The 25,121-nt window shown below is 38.2% G+C and overlaps 1 protein-coding gene across 1 annotated transcript in view; it reads right to left on the bottom strand.

Annotated features, from left to right (window-relative positions):
- The window catches only part of rbfox1 (RNA binding fox-1 homolog 1), a 351,722-nt gene that overhangs the window by 248,780 nt on the left and 77,821 nt on the right, over window positions 1-25,121 (bottom strand). The window contains exon 2 of the mRNA XM_077556739.1: window positions 25,028-25,075. The gene's annotated coding sequence lies outside the window, so the exon portion shown is untranslated. The remainder of the gene's footprint in view (window positions 1-25,027; window positions 25,076-25,121) is intronic.

Below are 25,121 nucleotides of genomic sequence, written 5' to 3'. Positions count from 1 at the left end.
GAAATTTGTATCTGTATCTAATCGATTAGCTTCTAAAATGGTCATATCTTGCTCTGCAGACCAATCTTGGCTTTTTATCACATACCTGCTAATGAAAAAGAAAACGAAGGGTAGCAAGTGAAAGAACTGGCAGCCCTCAGTGTCCTCAGTTCCCAAACGTGTATTGAATGTTATCAAAAGAAAAGGTGATGTAGCGGTAAGCATGATCCTCTCCCAGCTTTTTGGAAACATGTTGCAGTCACAAAATTCTATGTTAATGATTAATGCTAAAAACAATAAAGTTAATCAGCATGAACATTAAATATCTTGTCTTTGTAGCGTATTTGATTAAATATAGGTTGAACATGATTAGCAAATCATTATATTCTGTTTTTAATTTATGTTTAACACAAAGTCGGACCCAACTTCATTGGAACTGGGTTTGTACTTATCAGTCAGGAATAAATGTAACTATACAAGACTCTGACATTTGTTTGTTTGTTGAGCCATCAAGCTTAACCCTTCACCTACTTGATATTGGAACTCTGACATAGCTCTACTGGTCCTCCCCCGGTAAAGATCAATAAATGACTGGGAACACTGGGCAAACTGTACCCCAGCCGAGTGCATAATCAATACCCATGAGGGTTCTTGCGAATTAAAGTGTCACATTAATATCTCCCTCAGTGAAAAAGATGTAGGGGTGGATGGGTGAATTGCAAGATCAAATGAGAAAGCAAATGGCAAACTATGAAGCGTTAGGGGCTGTAAACGGTATGATTTTGGATGCTATTCATGCAATAATTAATACTTATCAAAAGAGGAAGGTAATCAACAAAATGCTAAAGAAAAGAAAAGGCAACTGCAAAATGAAAAATCCATCAGTTTCAAATCATTATTAGAAAACATGATTTATTTCATAGCTACGGTAGCACCACTTTATTGATTGATACAAGTAAAATAAAATTTTAGCTTAATATCATTCCTGGAATTTACATTTGTATTTGGTGGTAACACTTTATAATAATGATTGTTAGTTAATCATTTAAAATGCATTAGTTAAAGATGAGGTCATGAGAACTAATGTTGAACTAAAAAAATATAAATAATAAAATATTAGGAACAAATAATTTACAAATTATTAGGTAATAACTTGTAAATTAATGAAACAATGATAATTGAAACAACATATAAAACAAATAAAAACATTACACAAATCCAAAGCCTTCCTCTTTACTCCCTGTGCCGGAGTTTCATGCAGGGGGTGATTCCGGAAGCTCCGGAGTACCCAGCCTGCGGGTTCTCTGAGCATCAAATCAAGTGTTAACAAAGATCCTTTTTTTTTTTTTAAATATACAATATTTTTATTGGAAAAATAAAAACAATGATAGTTAATCAACATATAAAACAAATAAAAACATTACAAATACAAAGCCTTCCTCTTCACTCCTTGCGCCAGAGTTTCATGCGAGGGGTGATTCCGGAAGTACACAAGGTTAGCGTACCCAGCCTACCCGCCTCCCGTTTCTCTGCTTTTTGCGCCTCCGCTTGGCCAAATTGTGTAGCCACCAAAACTGTAGCTACTCTGATGTGTCACCCATCTACTAAAAAGTAATCAGAAACAAATAAAAATAGATCTGTCAATGTCTCGCAGATGCATCAAACTATTAAAATCTATTCAATTTAGCGTTGATTTATCTTAGGTTACGAGGAGATTGGCAACAGCAAACTGCTTAGAGTAAAGCGAAACCTCCAACGGAAATAAGACACACTGACAAGCGATCAGTTGTAAATGTATAACGTGTATTAAAAAATAATCCCCTCAAAAAGTGTGAAAAAGTCCTTTAACCGAACTTTCTCAAACTATAGCATCCATCCATCCATCATCTACCGCTTATTCGGGGTCGGGTTGCGGGGGCAGCAGCTTTAGCAGGGAAGCCAAGACTTCCCTCTCCCCAGCCACTTCAGCCAGCTCCTCCAACGGGATCCCAAGGCGTTCCCAGGCCAGCCGAGAGATGTAGTCTCTCCAGCGTGTCCTGGGTCGTCCCCGGGGCCTCACGCCGGTGGGACATGCCCGGAACACCTCCCCAGGGAGGCGTCCACGAGGCATCCGAATCGGATGCCCGAGCCACCTCAACTGGTTACTCTCATGACGAGGAGGAGTAGCGGCTTGACACTGAGTCCCTCCTGGATGACTGAGCTTCTCACCCTATCTCTAAGGGGGAACCCGGATATCCTGCGGAGGAAACTCATTTTGGCCACTTGTATCCTGGATCTTGTTCTTTCGGTCACGACCCACAGCTCGTGACCATAGGTGAGGGTAGGAACGTAGATCGTAGATCGGTAAATCGAGAGCTTTGCCTTTTGGCTCAGGTCCTTCTTTACCAAATGGGACCGATACAGAGTCTGTATCACTGCAGACGCTGCACCGATCCGCCTGTCGATCTCCCGCTCCAACCTACCCTCACTCGCGAACAAAACCCCAAGATACTTGAACTCCTCCACTTGGGGCAGGATCTCATCGCCGACCCGGAGAGGGCACTCCACCCTTTTCCGACTGAGGACCATGGTCTCGGATTTGGAGGTGCTGATTTTCATCCCAACCGCTTCACACTCGGTCGCGAACTGCTCCAGTGAGAGTTGGAAATCACAGCTTGAAGAAGCCAACAGCACCACATCATCTGCAAAAAGCAGAGATGCAATGTAGAGGCCACCAAACCGGACCCCCTCAACGCCTCGGCTGCGCCTAGAAATTCTGTCCATAAAAGTTATGAACAGAATCGGTGACAAAGGGGGAGGGGGGGCAACCTTGGCGGCGTCCAACCCTTACTGGAAACAAATTTGACTTACTGCCGGCAATGCGAACCAAACTCTGACATCGGTTGTACACGGACCGATTAGTCCGTATCAGGGGGCTCGGTACCCTGTACTCCCGAAGCACCCCCCACAGGACTCCTCGAGGGACACAGTCAAATGCCTTCTCCAAGTCCACAAACCACATGTGGACTGTTTGGGCGATCTCCCATGCACCCTCGAGGATCATGTCGAGGGTGTAGAGCTGGTCCACTGTTCTATGGCTGGGACGAAAACCCCACTGCTCAGAAGCCATTTAAATTGGCACTCCACACCAGCATCACCTTTTCCAGTCAAAGCATCCCACTCTCCACATCTGTCACTAACCTAGGAGTCGAACTGGACCCTCAGCTCACATTTGACACACACATCAAACACCTCTGTAAAACCTCATCTTACCATCTCAGAAACATTTCTAAACTCCTTCGTACACTGTCCCTGGCAGATGCAAAGAAGCTCGTCCACGCATTTATCTCCTCCAGGCCAGACTATTGCAATGCACTCCTCACCGGGATTCCTGGCAAGAATATCCAGAAACTGCAATACATCCAGAGCTGTGCTGCCAGGCTCCACATCACCCCCATCCTGAAATCACTGCAATGGCTCCCGGTGTCCCTGAGAATAGAATACAAGGTTTCCCTTCTCACCGATCTGTGCATTCACGGTTATGCACCACAATAACTCAAAGAACTCCTCAGACCAAAGACCTCCCCCCCTCCGTTCTACATCCTTTTTACCTCTGCTGCTAACAGTAGCATTTCAATAGCAGCTGATAACAATTCCAGTAGTCATAAGCATCATATCCTGACTGGTTTTACAGATTAAACATCGAGCGACACATTGAAATAGGAAAGTGAACTTCGCACATTAAAAAAAAAACAAAAAAACACTCACCAGGATTCAATTGAAATGTTGATTTTCACTCTCCTTGGTAAAAGCGCCACAGGATTTGGCTCCAATGCTTTCCAGCTTACAAAAGAAAGGTTTCAAATCTTAAACTTCAGGGATTTTTTTTTTTTTTTTATCAGAGCGGCTTCTTACTCTGACTCGCATGGAACTGCTAGAAAGTTCCCTCTCTCGAACAAACGAAGGATGACGCAATCTAACGTGCGATGCGTTCATAGCAAATGGGGAAAAAAACAGTATCAATCACAATACATTACATTAAAATGAAAAAAAAAGATTTTAAAAAATAGTCTCGTTAAATCCTGGGTTACACTGTCACCAACGTCTTACAAATGTGATTATGCCATCTAGTGGCAGAATAATAACCTCAACACAAAACAATATCAATTTTTTTACAGAACAGTACTTTTTTTTATGTAACTCAATTTTATGAATTATTATGAAATTACTGTATCAATGACTAAAAGATGCAGCCATATTTCTATTAGTTTGACATTTTTTCCACTTTTATGTTGAAACGAATATTGCCCGTCACCCTCAATTTTTTTCATTTTATGTGCCTTTTTAAACATTTCCCACTGGGGAATGTGTGTGCGTGTCTTAACTCTGTGTTTTCAGTTCAAAAGGACTCTTTGAGTTTTCGTCCAGCAGGGACTGGACTTCGGTTTATAACCCCCAGGAAACGCATACCACAGCTCCGACAGACCTGAAATCCTGTCTGATAAGCAGTCCCCAGACCATCTTTTATGGTCTGGCCTATCCACAGTAATTAGCCATGTTTTTTTGGGAGGGGGAAACAATGCCCCGTGGAAGGTGTATGGTACAACAGTGCCCTCCAACGGTCACCATCGATTATCCTCAAGAATCCTGCCGCTCCTAATTAATCTGAAGTCTACATAATTCGGGACACACACGGACTCTATGTACTTGACTGACATCAAGTAACTCCTGTTGTTTATTTTTGTACTCAACCTGTATGTCTATCCCAAATGAATGATGTGTGTAATTTCTGTAGCCACCTAAGTTTAGCTAATTAGTAAGCTTAGCGGATTCAATAACTTTATGATCGTGGTAATGTTTGAAATGTGTTCAGAATGATAAATGAAGCATCTGGCTTGTCAATTCTGATCCAAAATTAGCAAATACTATCCCAAAAGCTTTGTCTCAGTCGACCAAGTCTGCTTCATGCGCACGGAGGGGGTGTGACTCCGCCCCTGTGGACTACGGCCCGACCCCCCCTGCTGACACAGCGATTAATTACGATTTTAAAAAAAATGTAATCGCCTGACACCCCTAAACAATAATAAGAATGAAAGCTGCAAACTTCTGACTTTGTGTTTCAGCCGTCTGTTTGTTGCTTGTTGAATTCCTGCGGCAGATGAGCCACACTTAGTGAAAGGTTTTCCCACACCTGTAACATCTTGGCTGATGGCTGTGGTCTTTTTTTGTTGGCTTGGCAAAAATGTAATTAAGCTCGCAGGATCACTTTCTGCTGTTCCCTGGAAACTTATTGTTCTTTTGCTTTTACTCCATACTGCTACTGCATAGTAGTCTCTAATTACCGCTATAATATACTGGCACAAATTAAACAGTCACACTTTCTCTTGACTTCATTATTATACATTTCACACCAGTGACATGACACCACAACGTCATCTTCTATTCTTCTCTTGCCTTGTAAAAGCAGTGCCACCATCACACTCATAAAGACATTTTGTCTTGAATGGACATATTAAAGGCCTTTCTGCCTGCTTCATCACACACTTGTTTAATTAGCTGTGCCTGTCACTCAATAAATACACAGGGCTTGTATTGATGGCACCCGCATTCATTATTGCGTGTTGCGGCTTCCTGCATCTTCACAAGTACCCTCAAAAAGGGACTTGTCAAGTGACAAATACCTTTAGGAGGACAGGGAAGACTTACTCCCTTCCATGGGTGAATGTTTCATTTACATGGTAGCCAACAGATGAACAATTAATACATAAATAAATGGAGTAGAGAGAGATTGCTAAGCAAGAAAAAAAAGAAAAAAGACTTACATAACAAGAGAATAGGTGCAACATGGGAGAGAAGGAAAGTAGGAAGGAGAGGAGAAGAAGGAGAAAATGCCATAGGAGAGAGACAACAAAAGAGGAATAGAGAGGGAAGAGAGGGGCTGGTGGATTAGTGTAAATCAGGTGAGGAGGTGGAGGAGGCATTAATATGTAATTTATTGATGAGGGATAGAATATGCGTACGGAGCAGGCTCCACAGTGGAGGCGAAGCAAATCCAAAGTGGCGTGGAAGTCCCTGACGTTAGCATTATGCGCCTTTCCATTTATGCACTTCATACATACTAATACTTTCACACACGCATATACAGCAGGCTACATTGCTGGTCTGTTTAGATATTTACATAAACAAGACACAGAAAAGGGATACATTTAATTTCTCATTGGCCAGTAATTCTATATAAAGCTTTGATGCAACAAAAGAAATTAATTCAAGTTAAGACCCTTTCAAGTCACCAAACAATGAATCATCTACAATTTAAGTTGTTTTTGTGGCTTTGAATTAAACAGTTGTTTTCAACATCAAATAGCTTTTCAAAAGTGAAGCTAAATTCATGATCACATAATTAGGTAATGTCTACATAATCTACATTTCTTCAGGCACTTCTAAACCTTAAACACATCTCTTCCCTTTGACGTCTTGTTCCGATCTGCCCTAGATGATGTTTAAAAATGCAGCAAAGCGGGATACAAAGCGCACAGCTGGAGACAATGGGAGAGAAGGGGGCAGAGATGTGGAGCCTCATCTCATGAATCTCCCTGGCCTTACCTTAACAAATTCATGTTGCGGTACTTATCAAGTACTCACAGAACACTATTTCATTTTATTTTTTATAAATACATGTTACAATGGAGGCTTGACTCAGGACAGTATTTGTGAGCATACCAGAAAAGACAGCACAGATGCATTTTTGTCTCGAGGGTGTTGTTGGAGTTTAGTTTATTTATTCAACGCATTAGTTCACAATGCATATCATGCATTCAAATCAAATGTCAAGGATGGCTCAACAAAGCCATAGACTTATTTTCATTGTGGTCCTTGGTCTTAGCATAAAATACTAAGGACCCTGATTGATATATAAGTGTATGGGCCCTATTTTCATTCCTAGTGCAAGTCTAGTGCAACGCAAAGTCTAATTGTGCAAATAGGTGGAGCTTTCTTTTCTTTTCTTTTTTTTTTTGTTGGACGGGTGCAGGTACGAAGGTGTGTGACTGTTTACATCCAGTCAATATTTTGGTTAAGGTCAGAATTACGGTTTATGAAACAATCGAGGTAACACGTTTACATGCATGGGCGGACCGAGTTACTCTCGTTTACATGTCATTTGTGCTTGATTGGAATATCCCAATCGGACCGCGATGCACGGGCAACATAATTACGTAAATAACGTCATTTCCACTTTAACTCTCTCAATACATATGACATATCAATACGTCTTAAGCGTCATAGTCGCTGCGTACACTTAATGTATCGATACGTCATAAGCTTTTTTTTAATGCAAGAATGTAGAGGAGGGTCTCGCGCAGCTTCTGACGGAGGATTCGAAGGATTCGGCTTGACTGCAATGTTACTTAAAATAAACAGCCAGCAGGTGGCAGCAAGTGTAAGATCAGCCAGTATCACGCTAGGATCTTGTAGAAGAAAAGAAGCAGGAATTGCAGATTGGGACTGGGAGTGTCGTCACTACTGCGTGTTGTAGGGCAGCGGAGAGGAAGTAGAAAATAAGCGATATGCAGAACAAAACAGTTAACCCTGCAGGATTGCTTTTTGGCTTAAAAAAAGCATCCTAATCGGCTCATCAAAGCATAACAGCGGCGATCGAGTTGCTGCACGTTCAGGAATGACGCTTCGTTCATCGAGCAAACGCAACGAGCAAGTCGAACGGTGATCTGCGGGGTTAACGGCTCATTTTGCCGGTCACGTCGACCCGTGGACGACTGGAGGTAGACCGGCCAATTGTTTATTTTTATGTGCAATAAACTGTTATTTTGTTATCAAAAGCACTTTTTGGAATATTGTTTCATTGCACGAAAACATTATTTAGATGTTTGAGCTGTCACAAAAGAAAAAATTGTAGTGTTAAAGTCCAAATTGTGCTTGAAAAAATAATAATAATACATTTATCTTGTATTGCGCTTTTCAAGGTACTCGAAAACGCTTCACAGAAAGTCCCAAAAAAGATCGAGGACAATAATAAAATCAGTACAAAAAGGTTTAAAAAAAAAAAAAGAAGTCCAAGACATAAAATCATTACAATAATAAAATCAGTACAAAACTTAACATTCATAATACTAGATATTAGACATTGAAAGCGACTTTGAACAGATGAACAGACCCTTTCATATTTGGTAAATTGCTTACAAAACGTTTGGCAAATTATTAGGAATATATTTGTCTACGTGTGTTTTAAACCTGATATTTTCTTGTGTGTGGTAAGGAGCGAAGCACAAGAGTGAACAGTGCAGGTTCTGCACTCGTTTTACCTCTTTTTATGCAAAGAGAAACTGCTGCCATCAAGTGGTCACTATTAACCAACACAGTGCCTCCCAGGCTTCACATAAGGAGAGTCGCCCAAGAGTGTAATCCACCCAGTAAAAGAAAATAAAAAAACATAGTTGATAAGGGGACTGACTCGTCACCGGCACGTGACATTATAATTTTATCTGATGAAAATTCTCGTCAGTGGCAGAAAATTGTTAATTGATTTCTACAGTGATTCAGAGGGACTGTTCCATGCGGCCGTCATATTAGAATACAATTACATAATTTGAAATATGATGACATCTACCACACACGTGAAGCGCCAAATCTGTCTGTCTGCGACTCGACCAAATCCACCAAACTTGTGTTTCACCTTTTGCGGCAGAAATTAGACCTAGTTTTACAAAGTCTAAAATGTAGTAAATTTTTTTCACCAAATTGTGAGATGAGCCAGTGGCACAGGAGCTTTGTCCGCCCAAACGCAGGGCAAGGCACAATACGTTCCCAAACATGTACATGGCAGAGTTGACGATGCTGAAGTTCTCTAGGGTTGACCAGGTTAGAGAGGATTAGAAATTAGCTCATCAGATGGACAGCCAAGGTTTTGGGGATAAAGTTACTGAGACCAAACTTAGATGATTTGGACAATTTCAAAGGAATACTAATAAGTATATTGGTAGAAGGATGATAAGGATGGTGCTGCCAGGCAAGAGAGCAAGAGGAAAAGCTAAGAAAAGGTCGATATATGCAGTGAGGGATGACTGGAGGGTAGTTGGTGTTAGAGAGAAGAATGCAGAAGATAGGCTTGGATGGAAAAGCTGAAAGGAAGCAGGGGGAATGCAGAGGTTGCTAATTGATTAGCTAAGGAGAGAAAGTCAGAAGCTTCATTTATCAAAGTGCTGCTGGGGGTGTAAACTCCACCACCCCTTTCAACTGATACACTCTGTTAGACCTTATCACAGCCAGTGTGATCAAGTGTGCTCCAAGCCATTTTCCATGCTGTTTAACGCTATCACAAAGAGGCCTGATGTGCACGTATCTTCATTAGAATCACACTTGGCTAACGTGCATTCACTGTCATGTAGACATGCAAATAATGTGCATCCGTGTTATTAACACAGAAAGATTGAACCCATCTTTGGAAGCAGCATCATGTAGCAACTGTATTTAAACACGCAAAGGCCTGTGCAGTTTGTGTGTGAGCAAGTGTTTGACTTTTTTTTGTGTTTTTTTACCAGGAGCTGTATTATCATCCTCGCCCACACATATTCCTCATAATAGCAACGTTAATATTAAAACCTTATGCAATAACAGTTTCAGCTGCATTTTCTTCTCGAGTAAAGGAAGGCATGTACTGAATCAGTTTTGTTGTTGTTTTGACTGATATTTACAGATTACAAATTTAATGCACAGTGCACAATGCTACAGAAAAGTAGGCTCAAGAATGATCCCTAACAGTAGATGAAGCCAAATGTTATTTTAAAGCAGTCAGGCATGAAAAAAAAAGTGTAGTCAGAAATCAGAAGAGCCAGCATCTTACTGCAGCCCACTACAACCACAGCCAACAATCAATACTTGACTTCAGCAATTTACAAATGACAAAATCCATAAATGTAAAAATGTTGCTATCCCAATGTATCCTGCTAGACACCACTAGAACTACTTAGATAACATAACACCAGTGTTTGTGCAAACGCTAGTGTTGATAAATTACCGTTTCAAAAGAGAATCTACTGCTGGATAAAGACACTGTCATTTTGAAGCCTAAATATACATTTTACTGACTTGATAACTTTTGTTTAAGATGCCTAAATACATAAGACAAAAACTTTATTTAATTTCCCACACATGAACGCTTGCACACATGCCTACACACAATGAGGTTCTGCTGATGTAGTAGCTTGGAAACCATTACAGCTGAGTGGTGAGGCAAGTGTCATAAACTACATTATACCACTAGAAGCACCTTTTTATAAAAGCTGACCTGGATAAAATACTCTGTATCACCTCTTAATTCTCACCTCAGGTTAATTTTCCCACTGTAGGTTCTGGTATGACAGTCGAGAGAAAATAATAAAAAAAAATGCTGGGCATGAACCTCAGAGTTCACCCTCTCAGCCTCATAAATATTATGAAGAGCCTTCCAGCACAAAATAACACATTCATGTCTTAAAATGTGTATTTAAAGTTGGAATTGTTAGGATAATCAGACTATCACTATCATCTTTGTGTCCCTACTGTTCATACATGGGACACCTCAGCACACACACAGGAAGTTAGCAAATTTCCAAGATTGCAGGTCTGAAGAGTCTCACATTCTCTCTCTCTCTCTCTCTCTCTCTCTCTCTCTCTCTCTCTCTCTCTCTCTCTCTCTCTCTCTCTTCTCTCTCTCTCTCTCTCTCTCTCTCTCTCTCTCTCTCTCTCTCTCTCTCTCTCTCTCTCTCTCTCTCTCTCTCTCTCTCTCTCTCTCTCTCTCTCTCTCTCTCTCTCTCTCTCTCATATTATGTAGTGTAATTGAACATCCACTACAGTATGTGGCAGTGACACTCCTATGTTAAATTGTTATGTGACCTACTTTTGGGGGTGGGGGGGTGAGCGGGGTTACACACTGGTGCACAATGAATAAATGGCTGCAGCTCATTGACAAATTTGTAGCATGCAGACCGAATGCAAAGGCTGTGTGTCATGCTTTTTGTCCGTCCATCCATCATTCATCTACCGCTTATCCTAGGTCGGGGGCAGCAGCTTTAGCAGGGAAGCCCAAACTTCCCTCTCCCCAACCCCTTTGTCTAGCTCCTCCGCTGGGATCCCCAGGCGTTCCCATGCCAGTCTCCACACCCTCGACAATCCAATCATAAAGTAATAGCCTTTGTGTATTATTTTTTTTTTGAATGGTGAAAAGTGAGAATACCATTCTATTTAAGTCAAATAAAATAGCTAGCTACAGTATGTGTGTTATTTATTTCATTTTAACATCGGTTTAATTCCAAATAGCTTTCATCACTCAGCGTTATTAATGGTAACTTCCGGCCACACACATCCTTTTTGCAAGGATACGAGAGAAAGAACGATCGTATTGAACTTTAAGTTGAGCTATTCTCATGACACGTTTACCTATAAAGTCTATACAGTTTGCGTAGATGGAGGGGCCTGTGCAGATAACGGGACAAACACAGCCAGCTTTCAGAAGCAGTAACAGAATAAGAAGCCTCGTAGCTGATAAGTTAAGTGTATAGACGGGTTGAACCGAGTTAGCAATAGTATATAGCAGTAGTTGGAGCAACCCTTCCGGCCACCTGATTGACTGGTGATAATCATACTTTTTTTTCCATTAATGTCAGAGAAAGATGTTGCAAACATGTAAACATTACATTGCATATTTATTGTTTATCAGCATTTTTATTAATTATTGTTTTTAGTTTAAGAAATAATAATAATAATAAACATAAAAAAGGATTAACATAGTTAATTCTTAAAGAATAAATCACTTTTTGGCCTTTTCATAGGATTAGTCATCTTTTGTCACCGGGGCTTCACAACAAGCCATTAGATAAATTCCCATCATGCTTTGCTGCAGTTAAAATAACCACTTGTGACTGTGGGCATGTTGTGATATAGTTCCAGGGGTGTTGTTTTTACTTGTGTATTACATTTTTGCTACTTCTGGTACTAATTTATTGTGACTTCTGCTAACACCCTGAGTATTAAAGTAGTCCAGTCACTGCTACAAATATTTCAATGTCTTGCTTAGATCACATTAGGTATAGTTGTAATTGTCATGAGGACGACAGTCAGAACTAGCACAGGCAGCTTTCTTTGCGAGTTTCACAACAAACTGAAATTTAGAGTTGCATCAATGGGCTGCGATATTGATTTTTTTTTTTAAGTGTATCATTTGGTACAGTGCGCACTGAACCTGTATGAAACGATTCGACACAGATCCATGCATCATTACACCCATTTTACAGTGCATCACAATAGTGAGTAGTCCCCTCACATTTCTGAATATCTTTGAAATCTCATAAGTCACAATTTGTTAAATTTAAGAATTTTTCAAAAATCTATAATGTTTGGTCATTCCACACTTGTAGGTTTTTTTTTTTTTTTACGAATTATTGACCAATCTAGAGTGTTGAAAATGGCTTTATCTCTTTGATGATGAAATGTTAATAGTTAAACAAACATGCCGTTTTTGGGGTCTCCTGAAAAGTGATGATTTTGGAGGTACAAGGTTTTGGCCTGACGCCGGCAGTATATTTTTTGTGTGTGTGAGTAAAAAGGTTTGAAAAATCAGAGGCCGATCAGTGTTGTGGAATGAGTTTTATTCCCACGCTAGGATCACAGTTTTGCCTTCCTTTACGTACTTTAAAGTTCCATAGGTATTGGTAATACAAATAGTAGGAGAACCTGAACACCCAAGGCTAAATCATTAGCATATCAAATTATACAGTATGAAGACACCGACTCTTGCTTGCAGTCTTTGCTAAATCAGTTGGTCCAAAATGATAGTCAAACACAGAAGCCATTTGCCCCCCTTTGCTAGCCTCTTTTGTTGTTTGCCACCGTTACAGAAACATTGCCTCCAGTCATTCCAAACTCCATCCAAATACTCGGGTTACTCAACAGACTGCCCAGTCTCTTTATGCCCTGCTGCTTCAGCCCAAAATCAAGCCTTACATGGATATTGGAATTTGCACGTAAAGGTTGCTCAAAATTGTGTAAAAAAACAAAAAAACGGAACCAATAAAGAATAACCAATCAAGAAAACTGAGTGATTGATTTGAGATGGCCTCACCATTTGAACATCCGAAGTACCTATAAGTGTTGGTTTCACAACTTTAGAGCATGCCAAAGGATTTTCATGCAATAAAACAGGCTGGTTAATGTCATCAAATTGTTTGCCATTGTGCAGTTGGAACAGTAAACACCTGGCTTGTGTCTTTGTGTTTCAACGACAGAATGTTTTGATCAAACGAGAATAGATGTGGCTACGATGTGTAGGCACAATAACATGCAACTCAATTATGAGTGAGGAAGGTGAAACAGTTGAGTACAGCATGCTGACATTATCCTTTAAGAGAGAGAACTTTAAAGCTTTAGTCTTTAGTATGTGCTATGCATCTGACAATTCTCAATTTTTTTAAAAATGTTTTTCTTTACAAATTGATGGACAGCAGCCTATTTGGCTGCTCTACACTAGCATAATGTATATGTATAAGTAACATAGCACACACATAAACTGACAGTGAATGTCAAGATGTACCTAAACTAGGCAGAAATGGAATTTAGCATGAAACAAAAAAGAACCTTATTGACTTCAGTCTGTAATCCAGCTTTAATGAATTGTGCTCCTTAAAAAAACTCTCGAAAAAGTGTTGCAATATTAACTCATTCAATATATTTATTTTTCTGGGTGTTAACTGTGCCATGATGTATTAGACTGTGCATCAAGCGCCATCTATTCCCATCAATCCATCCATTGTCCATAAATAAAAGAGGAAGAGTAACATATGCACATAATACTAATAATTATTTTTAATAACAACTAACAATAATGTGTTCACTGCACTGAAATCTCATGAGATATGCTCAAGCCGTAACATGCATATATTATGGTTGCACATTATGTCATATGTGCAATTTTAGAGGCATCATTTTCCCGGTTTGATGGGATTGCAAATTATACGACTTTGTGGTCATTCAACTTTCGATTACAGACGCTCCCCACCTTACGAACGAGTTACGTTCCGGACGATCGTTCGTAAGGTGAATTTGTTCGTAAGTTGCTTCAGTGCTATATTTTGTATTATAATTTATGTTTAAAGCCTATATAAGTATATTGAAGGGTTATATAAGTATGCTTAAGGCTTGTACAAGTAACCTGCATTGGTTTGTACTGAAAAAAACGTAATAAAATGGAGAGAATACGTACAGTACTGTACTGTACTACGTATGTTAGAGAGAGAGAGCGAGAGAGACACACACACACAGTATGTACATGTACGTAATAAGATAAATAAAATGAAGTTTAACTTACTTTTGGAAGATGTACTCGATGCTTAAGGAGATGATGGAGGAGGAGGAAGAGGAGGATTTTATATCATGAGAGATTCTTCGTCGTCGCTGGAATCGGCTTCAAAAGTTATTTCCTGCTTCATGGGGACCGGCGTTTTCTTCCTCCTCCTCCTCGCCACGTTGCTCAGCCTCCAATGAGCTCTCACAGCGCCAATCGTCGGTATTAGCGGCGGAAAGAAGCACTACGCGCAATACAAAATCTAACTTACAGCATTTCTTTCCAAACATTTTTCGGCATACTGTACGCGCAGAAATGTTCGTATGTACCGTTGTTCGCAACTCGAATGTTCGTAAGTAGGGGAGCGTCTGTATTACACTGTAAAGTAAATTAAAGGCAATATACCACCATGTCACCTTTGTCTTGAATGAAATCCAGTGTTTACGTCGCAAAACATTCAGTGCGTAGTGACGTAGAATGACGGCTGGCTTTCTGCCGAGCAATGTGAAACGCCTAAAAAGAAAGCAAGGTAAGCCTCCGTAGTGTTCTTAAAGGGACGATCAAAACTATTGAATGCATCTGGTGAATGACGAGAGCACATCGTGGGGGAGTGTGGCTCTCCCGATCGCATGTTGTTTTTTTAGGAACGCTACAAGGCTTAACTTGCTTTCTTTTTAGGCGTTTCACATTGCTCGGCAGAAAGCCAGCTGCCATTCTACGTCACTATGCACTGAATGCGTTGTGACGTAAATGACAATGACTACGGCCAAATAAAGTTTCGACAAAATGTATTAAACTGAAAATTATTTTTGAAAAATGAATCTCATAGTTATGTTAGTAACAACTAAATAAATAATATAGAGCAAACTTGTCATGACAGTCGGGGTTCCTTTTAAGGTTAGGAACAAGGAACATTTTCGAAAAATCGCCACTTTTATGTGGTAAAAGTCATAAGATCCCGTGGCAGGGGATATACATTTTTGGGGGGGTACTACTTTGGCACAACACCAGCGGCGGCCATCTTGCAATGCCACACCTACAGTAAGTTGAATGCATTGACTTTTCCGCTGCGTACTTTTCGCTTATTTTCTTCCTCTACAGCAAAAATACCACTGTGTGTGGCGTACGGTTACACCAATAAGTATAAAATAAGTGTGGGAGCTCTAAATGCAGATTTCATTAATAACAATGTAAATATAAATTTTCTCTCATAAGGTATTTTTCCAAGTGTCATCAAAGATTGGTCTGCATAATCAGAACCAGCTATCAGAGCCATCAACAATGAAATGAAACCAAAGCACACAACAACAAAAAGTCGCTGTGAAATGTAAACCTAACTTCACCATTGACGATACTGAGATAATACTCTGAATGGTTGAAGCAAACAAAGAAGTTTGTTCTTTCCTAGGCTCTCATTATCCCATACAGGGATCCAGGCTTAAAACACCCAGAATGTTTTGAATGGAAAAATTGGTCCCAAGCACAAGTGCCAACTAATATAATATAATATAATATAATATAATATAATATAATATATATAATTTTTTAGGGGAGTACTTATTTTTTCCACACTGATGACTTGACTTGATGAAATCTCCTAAAATGCAAGTCCCTAAATTACTTCATTGACATTTTACCAACAGATACATAAAATATTCTAAAGGGATCAGAACATTAACCTGGGGATAGCCAGATTGATTGGACCATGCGGCACATCTACCTAACATTTGCTTTAGCCAATCACGGCAACAGATGAAAATGTCATCTTTGTCCTCAACGTAGGAAGAAAAAAAAAGCACGAACATCTATATCACTTAAAAATGCACAAAACGCCTCTCGCTTTTTAACATTCAACAAGAAAACTGAGTGATTCTGCGAGAACATAGCTTTGTGATTGGTCCATACAAAAAGTGTACGGATTGGTGAAAATTAGCAGTACAAGATGTATTCTAGGGAGTTTGTGAACTCACAGATACCGCGAGAATTCAGTTTGCAGAGCAACGTCAGCAGAATATGCCTGCTGCATACATTTCCAGCATTTTTTTTCTTTTTTACCATTGTTATAATCTCCTTGCAGACAACTTGAGCATTCTTAAAAGGAAAATAAATTTGGGAGAGCCAGGTGGGCAAAGATTCAAATAAAGTCGAGGAATGAGGCCCAAAATACAGAGGAAAACTGTGTGAGAAAGAGACGAGGAGGAGGAGTCTATTTAAAGAAAAACTATTTCCCTGCAGTATAATTTGCTGATACAGTGATGAAGAGAGAGAAAGATACACGCACGCGCAAATGCACACACACCACACACTCTTACATAAAGAGAGAGAACTCCCCAATGGTTAGACTAAGAGTAAAAATAAGGAAGAAAAACTAATTAACAGATGAAGTCTATGGTGGGCTTCTCTCTCTCTCTCTCACTCTTTCTCTCTCCCCCTCTCTCTCCAGCACACACAAAACAATTCTGCAAATTGGGAGTGTTCTGCCCCCTGTTGTTCACACATACATGCAGTCATTCAGTCTCAGCGAGAATGCTGTGATCAAACTAATATTATAATGAGGCAATTGGCTGATAATCGGCATCAAATAACAACAAATTTAGTATGATGCATGTGCGTGATGATGTGCAGGCTGAATGCAGTCATGCCTGCATTCTGTCAAATTAGTAACACTTGATGCAAGCATAACGTCTACAATCTGTTGCAGTACAATTTATTGTCATTCAGTCCAGAACTTGTTCAGTGGAAGATGGAGAAATAATGTGTTGCATGGATAACAAGAATAAAATATAAAATTTACAAAGATTCCATTCATTTTTACCATGTTTGTGCTAGGTCTTTTAAAATGCACATTAGAGTAGAAACCAAGACTTTTTTTTTTCATATTTTATTATGTCTAAATAATATTATGATAAAACATTCAAACCCCATTTTTCATATTGAATTTAAAAAAATGTCACCATCACTACTTCTTTTAAAAACAGATAACAGGGTAGAAAATAGATCACAATTTCCCAGCTTCATGTGGCGTTCATGTTGAATCCCCACCTTAGGTATAAATATGTTTATTTCTATGGCTAATTGATTGTTTTGCCAGTTCCTCTGCATCAAAGTAAAGGAACAAAGAAAAAGGTATGAGCCTGTGCATTATGAGTTGCTTCATCTTTCCATCCATACATACATTTGCAAAAAAATATTTGTGATATGAAAATCTTAACTAATGAGTTAGTTACGTTCGCTATTTTATTGTTTTCAGCACGAGTATCAATTTCACTGCTTCACCTCACTGCTTGCCTCCCAGCACACACCAACTTGCTCCACTCACAATATGTTTCCATATATTTGCTACCATAATGACCAGAATAGCGGCTAGAAAGAAACACAGGTTAACGAAACTCAATGACTTATTATTACCATAAATTCTGCTAACGTTGTGCAAAAAAATTATTTAAAAATAGTATTTAAATAATTATTCTGTATCTGACGGCATCAAGACCCAAAAGCAAGCAGAAAGTGAAAGGGGGCCGCAGTGAAGGGTTGACAGGGAGGAAGCACTCAATTCAATTTTGTCCATGGCCTCCAGATATCAGACAGCCATTGTCAGCAAATCATATTATACAATACTATATGTATTATGCATGTACTGTAATACAATCACATTTAAAATTATACCAAACACAATGCACAATAAGCCCCTGACAATTGGTTCACTACATAAAATGGTTGTAATTTATGTCTGTGAGACAATTGTGAACTAAGGCTTAAAGTATGCACTCATGTTGGTGTACAACAAATCATAAAAACTTATTGTCATTGTTTAAATCGTTTTGGAGTTAACTTAATGTAAAAAAAAAAGAAAGAAAGTGATTAGTTCATTCTCAGCAGCACGGTATTATAGTGGTTAGTAGATCTGCCTCACAATTCTGTGGTTCGGGATTCAAATGCATGTTATCCACGTGCTTTCTCCCACATTGCAAAAACATGCGTGCTGGGTTATCAGAAGATTCAAAATCACGGCTATCAAACATACGGCCCGCGGGCCGGATCAGGACCACAAAGGGGTTTAATCCAGCCCGCGGGATGATTTTATAGAGTAAAAAATGAGTAACGGCGGACCAATTATTCAGCCGGCCACAATCAAAACATATAAATTCATAACTTCACAAGCAATCCTTGGATGACCAATGCAACGTGTACACGGAATGGACCTGGATGTCATTATTTTACATGCAACCTAAAGTTAGGGTTTGTTGAAAGAAATAAAAAATAAACACATACAACAACATAAATCAAACATAAACATTCAGCTACTGGTAACAGAAACACATATAACATGGATTAATGTCCTATGACATCATTAACTACGCCATACAAAGCATTCTGGGAACTATACGCGAAACAAGTAGATATATCACGCTAGCTGGAGCTCTTACATGCAAAGTGTTGCTGCGTTCCATTTGCATTTGTGTTGTTTTTTGTAACAATATATTTACAATTGAGCCTGGCTATTTAGGGCTGGCCTGCAAATAGCGAAAATCTGTGTATAACTGACGCCAGCTATTTTTAAGTTATATACCATGATTTTACCGGTCCGGTCCATTTGATAATATATTTTGCTCCATGCGGCCCCTGAGCTAATTTGAGTTTGACATCCCGGCTCTAAATTGTCTATAGGAGTGTCTACATGTCGTGCGATTGGCTGGCGACCACTCCAAAGTGTATCACCTCTCACACCACCGTAACCCTGAGCAGAATGTGCAGTATGAAAATGGTTCATTCAAATGTTAGATATATGAATAAATTCAATAACACATATATTTAAAAACAAACATGTACATGCTTTGTATAAACAAAATATACAAATATTTGGATGATATGATATGATATGATATATGATATGAACGTGAAGTTCAACATTGTATAACTATAAGCTAAAACCCACCTTATTTTCCCTTCTGCTTTTGTAGTGGCATCATGGCAACATTTCCTATAATGAGTTTATTAACAAAATTGTTCATTATTATAGTAAACAGTGGTTTTGTAATATACTCTTATAACATTGCATTATCATCACCTTTTTCACAAATTGGTTTTGTACCTTACAGGTAGACATGTGAGGTCCATTCCGATTTAAATTAATGTTATAGTTATGTTAATTTGGTTCTTGCCTTGTGGCTTTTAAATACCACTTTACACATCAGTAGTTTGTGTGAGCTTATACTTGCTTTTGGAGGCAGAAATGTAAGTGCTCAGTCTATGTTATTTTTCAAAAGAAAGCGGAGTAGTCTGACAAATGTGTGTTCTGTATCCAAGAAGTGACATCAGTACTGGATCACAGCGGCGATGAGAGTTTGTTTAGACCGTCTGTAGGCTGCAATTACATTTGAAGTTCGACAGTATCTGCAGGCGTCATCACTCAGTGCTAGACCTTTTCTCCTGCATGGCCCTGGAGGCCTGCCAGTTGATGTGAGCCATTCAAACAAAAGCTTCCCCATTCGAAGTTATATACTGTTAATGTACTGACGGATTAGCTTTCCTACTACGTCCATGCTTTATTTCTGTTTTTGTGAGCAAGATGATAAATTGCTAAGTTGGCCGCTCGCTGTTGTTTACTTCCAGTAGTCTTTCAGTGAGCACACTTGCTGACTAGTTCAACTGAAATCACAAGCTGCAAAAGTGTGGAAAAGTTTTTATTTTTGTTTAATTTTGATATACAGAATCATTCGCCATACACCTCACACAAGTCCTCTCTGGGGAAAATGCATTCTACTTAAAACAACATAAGATTTGTTCACTGTGAAGGAATGACATGTATAACGTAGTGAATGGCCACACCCACCGATTCTGCCCTGAGTGATTTTAACAGTTTCCTTCTTGTTGAGATACATTCTGATATGTGTGCTCACGTGCATATTATGCTGTGTGCCTACATATATGAAACAATTTGTTTGGGAATTTATTGTATTGATTAGATTGGCTGTATATGTAGGGCTTTACCTTCTATTATTATTATTATTATTTGCATTATTATTTATTTTTTTATTTAATTTTTACATATATGAAATGGATAAGGGCTTACAACTCACACCACTATTATCTGTGCTGCAGTTAAGAAAAGTTATTTTTTATTTCAATCACACGTTATTAAATAAGAATAATTTATTAGTACATTAACATGATATAATAGGGAGTAGGACTACTTTAGATAAGTTATTGTACTTCTTCCTACTCCTTTTGAACATGTAAATTATGACATTATTGATTAATTTAATTTGATTTTCAGTTCAACTTATATTTTAAATTTTGTATTGTGTGTATATGTTCAATAAACCAACCAACCAACCATAACTGAGAGATTACTCTCAGGTCCATAAGTGACATGAAATTTGTATCTGCTTTTAGATGTTTTATTTCATTTTCACAAATTCGCTTTGAAAATGCTTATTTATGAGTGTGAAGCATAGCTTTTTTTATGGGTTAGTTTCATTGAAGCTCGTTTTATTATTATTATTATTATTATTATTATTATTATTAACACATTGAGTTAACTGTAAATATGGTCGAACAAAATAAATAAAATTAAAAAAAATCCTACAATTTACAATCTTGCCTACTCTTATTTTCCAAAGAGTTTTATATGAGTTTCTATGTGTAAAATGAAATAAATACAAAAGCATCCTTATCGAATCAAATCAAATGAGAGCCTCTGATTATCTGCCTTGCTAAATTTAAGGATTCTTGCCCCATCTAGTGGTAACTGTCCATTAGGGCATACTGTATGTGTTATAGTTTACAGCCTGCAAGATGTACTGTATATGTACAGTATGCTATGTATTGTACTGAATGTAACTGGAAATATTAAAAAATAATAATAATAAAAGAGTAGGTTACTTTTATATTATTTTATCAAAAAGAGACTGTGTATTTGTTTTTAATCTAACACAACAACAAAACACTAACAAATGCCAGATTTTTCACATTTCACTATTGGGTTAGAATAAAAAATGCAAACAGGCCTCAGGACTGAAATTGATTTAAATATCTAATTGGTTGGGTTTATGTGAACTAGAAGTTTGTAACTAGCAATAGTAAAGTAACATTACACTGCATTCCGCCAGAATCCTCGTGTCTCCAAAAGCATCACTTTTTTGACAACCCAAAAAATTATTTTTGTTGCACCATCAACATTGCATTGTCAAGGATAGCAAGCCATTTTAAACACCAAAAAGAAAAAGAATAAGTAATAATAATAGAAAATAACAGACCCACGTGGAGACTGACCAGTCATATAGATTTGTGAAAAAATATTAAACTGACCAAAGTCGGATACAGCAGGTTTCTACCCGACATGGCAGTTCTGATTCTGATGTGCAAATTGCATGCGTGTAAAGTGACTGCCATGGCCTTTTTTCTATGTAAGACATAACTATTTTCTTGAAAATCTTCCTTTCACACCTTTGCCAATTTTGCATTGAATGTATAGCGCTCTCTGCTTACTCTGTTAGAATTGATCAGTGTTGATGGAATTAAGGGGTATAATAAATCAACTCAATGGGCAATGTGCTATGGCTTACTACTGTTCTGCTGGAAGTCTGACGTTCAGACCCTGCCGCAATATCAGAAATCTAAGGCGTCATGGTAAATCTCATCTTCAGTCTGTACTTCATCTTGGCTTCCCTGATGCCATATCTGGCCTAATTGTATCCCTCAACATCAGTGGCAACAAATGTAATGGAGCATGTGTGAGCAGGACTGTTTCTCATATTTGTTGTTTTGGGTGTGTTTGCTGGATTTAGTGTTGCAATGTTGCTAATTTATATGTGGATGCAACCAGTACACATCCACCAATCCATTTTCTATACCGCTTGGCCATAAAAATGTGATCTCAAGTCGCAACAATAGGCAATCACACTCTGCTTGTATGATACTACACAAATGTTGTACAGTGTAGACGAAATATTCAACCTAATGTTTAGTCATTGCGACGAGATTGGATGTGTTGGTAAAAGCTGCCCAGCCCAATAAAGTACACAGAACACATTTGAGTTTAAGAAACATTTCCTTATGTGAACCTTGCTGCCTCCGCTCAAAATAAATGTTAGAATACCTTCAATTAACAATTGTTAACATGCATAATGCTGATAAGGGTCATATTTCATTTATTTTATGACTTGTTTTTTATTTACTTATTTCACTCTTTCAAAGAAAATAAAGAAGTAAAACTTGTAATAGCTGCCCCTCATCAACACAAAATGAATGACAGCTACAGTTAAGGCACACAACATAATTTTACAAAATTAAATAAATAGATCATAATTTCTTGCTGCATATCAGTTTCATTATAGATAGATAGATAGATAGTGTCAAGAAGGCAAAGTTTGGTGGAGGACCCAGTCGCAGGGAAGCAGGGCAAGAAGGTTAAGGTGATGTACAAAAAAGGACTTTAATTACTACAAAACAAAAGCGAACTCCAAATGGCAAAAACTGGTAGGATGACGGGAGGGAAATGACAATGAACCGACACAGACAGAGGGGTGACAGGAGACTAAATACACACACGCTAATGACACAACAAGACACACCTGGGGCAAGACACAAGTGGCTGAGGGCACTGATTGGTTGACACGACAAAGGGCAGGATAACACTTAACAAGACCAAGGGAGACACACAAGGAAAAACCCACACATGATAGATAGATAGATAGATAGATAGACAGATAGATAGATAGATAGATAGATAGATAGATAGATAGATAGATAGATAGATAGATAGATAGATAGATAGATAGATAGACAGACAGACAGAGACAGTTTCCTCTTTATTTGTTCTCACGTTCCCTTTTTTAGGAATAAGTTATTTGGTAAGATTTGGTGACAAGTTAAAAATATGATAAAGAAAAAAATTCCAACACTTCGGGGTACGCTCCAACCGCCTGTTTTAGCTAAAGATATTAACAAGCTTTCTCCGACAACAACAAAAAAACTTTCAAAAATATATAAGTTACTTTCATATGCTGATAAAATGTCTTTACCCATCTCGAAATGGGAGACAGACTTGTCTATAGCACCGGAATCTGACTTTTGGATTCAAGTTTGTGAAAACGCATTTAAAATGACAAAACACACAAATTGACAACTTATCCAATATAAAATTATTCACAGAACATACATTACTCAATATATGATTAAGAAAATGGGACTCTCAGACTCCGACATTTGTCTCCAATGTTTACAAAACACTACAGACACTTATGTTCATGCTTTATGGTAATGTACTCCGGTTATGTATTTCTGGACTAAAGTCTTAGAAAAACTTTCCGCTATTTTGGACTGTAGGATACCTTTATCTCCAAACTTGTGTTTGCTAGGTGACCTAACAACAACTGACTTACCACATAAACAATTTCAATTCCCTTACTATCGCTAAAAAAACAATTCTTGTTAACTGGAAAAATAAACAAACTCTGAATATCGACCAATGGTCTAACCTCCTCATAAATCACATTTTAATGGAAAAAATATCTGCCTCAAATAAAAACCAAATATCAAAATTTATAGAAACATGGTCTACGTATATAGAATTTTTTAACCTAATTCTGGTTACTTAATTCTGTCTGTTAGCGAGAGCCACTACATCGTGATAACTTACATTGATGTTTCTGCATTTGGCAATTTATTATTATATTATATTATTAGTATGGGATTTTTTTTTTAATGGGCTTTAGGTGAACTGATGAATACACACGCACGCACGCACACGCACGCACGCACATGCACATGCTCACCCACATACAAAAAATATATATATATATATATATATATATATATATATATATATATATATATATACTGTATATATATATATATATATGTGTGTATATGTATATATATGTATATATATTTAAAATAAAAATAAAAAAGAGAAAGAAAAAAAATCATTTTATTTTTTTAAATTTTTTTTTTAAAAAGGAGAGCAATGATGATGTCAAATCGAATGAACAATACTGAGCTCTCCTGAAAAAAGGAAAAAAAAAAGATTTGGTGATGAGCCTTATACATTTTAAGGCAGTATATTCCACCAATTCATTAAATTTCACAACAATATCTCTAAAAGCTTTTGTGTTCTGTAGGTAAATAAACATATGGCTCTAGATTAGCTATAAGAGTGTGAGAGAATAAATATGGTTCCTGTCTCACTAAGAGTCCCCACACCAAATTATGTTATGCCCTACTATCTACTGCCAGGTTTAGTTTTGTACACGACGTTTTACCACATTTGACAAAATTTCTCATCTGCACTTGTCTGTCTGCCATGACAAATCATCCGTCATTCACAGTAAATATGGCCTGTTAAGTTTGCCCATCCAGTCACGCAGCATTGTCTCACAACAGCAAAAATAAATAAATACTCATGTTAAACCTCACGAAGGTTGCAATAGGGCAGCTGTGACCACGTGGTTCAGATGGTTATCTGCCACGATGGTTTGATACCCCGAACTGCTCACCGGGCACTTAAGCGGTCCCTTGCTCCAGTGTATGCTCACTGTGATGGGTCAAATGGAAAATGTGTGTACATGACTTATTCTCTTCTTAATCTTTAGAGGGGAAAACACTATTGCTAAAAAATGACAACTGACTAAACTAGATATACATACTACAAATACTTCATCACAAATACTCAAGGTGGATACCGAATGTAACTGTATGAAAAAAATCAATATGGGTGAGCAGCATTGCTGTACTTACAGAGTTTCTGTAGTCTGAATCTCCGCAGCTGTCTCTCTGCAGTGTAAACTGGAGAAAACACACAGACAATACAATTAGATGGCTGATATCTTTA

This window comes from Vanacampus margaritifer, chromosome 2, assembly GCF_051991255.1.
Source record: "Vanacampus margaritifer isolate UIUO_Vmar chromosome 2, RoL_Vmar_1.0, whole genome shotgun sequence".
Classification (NCBI taxonomy): Eukaryota; Metazoa; Chordata; class Actinopteri; order Syngnathiformes; family Syngnathidae; genus Vanacampus; species Vanacampus margaritifer.
Note: the sequence above shows the minus strand (reverse complement) of the source record. Positions and strands in the feature narration are given on the sequence as shown.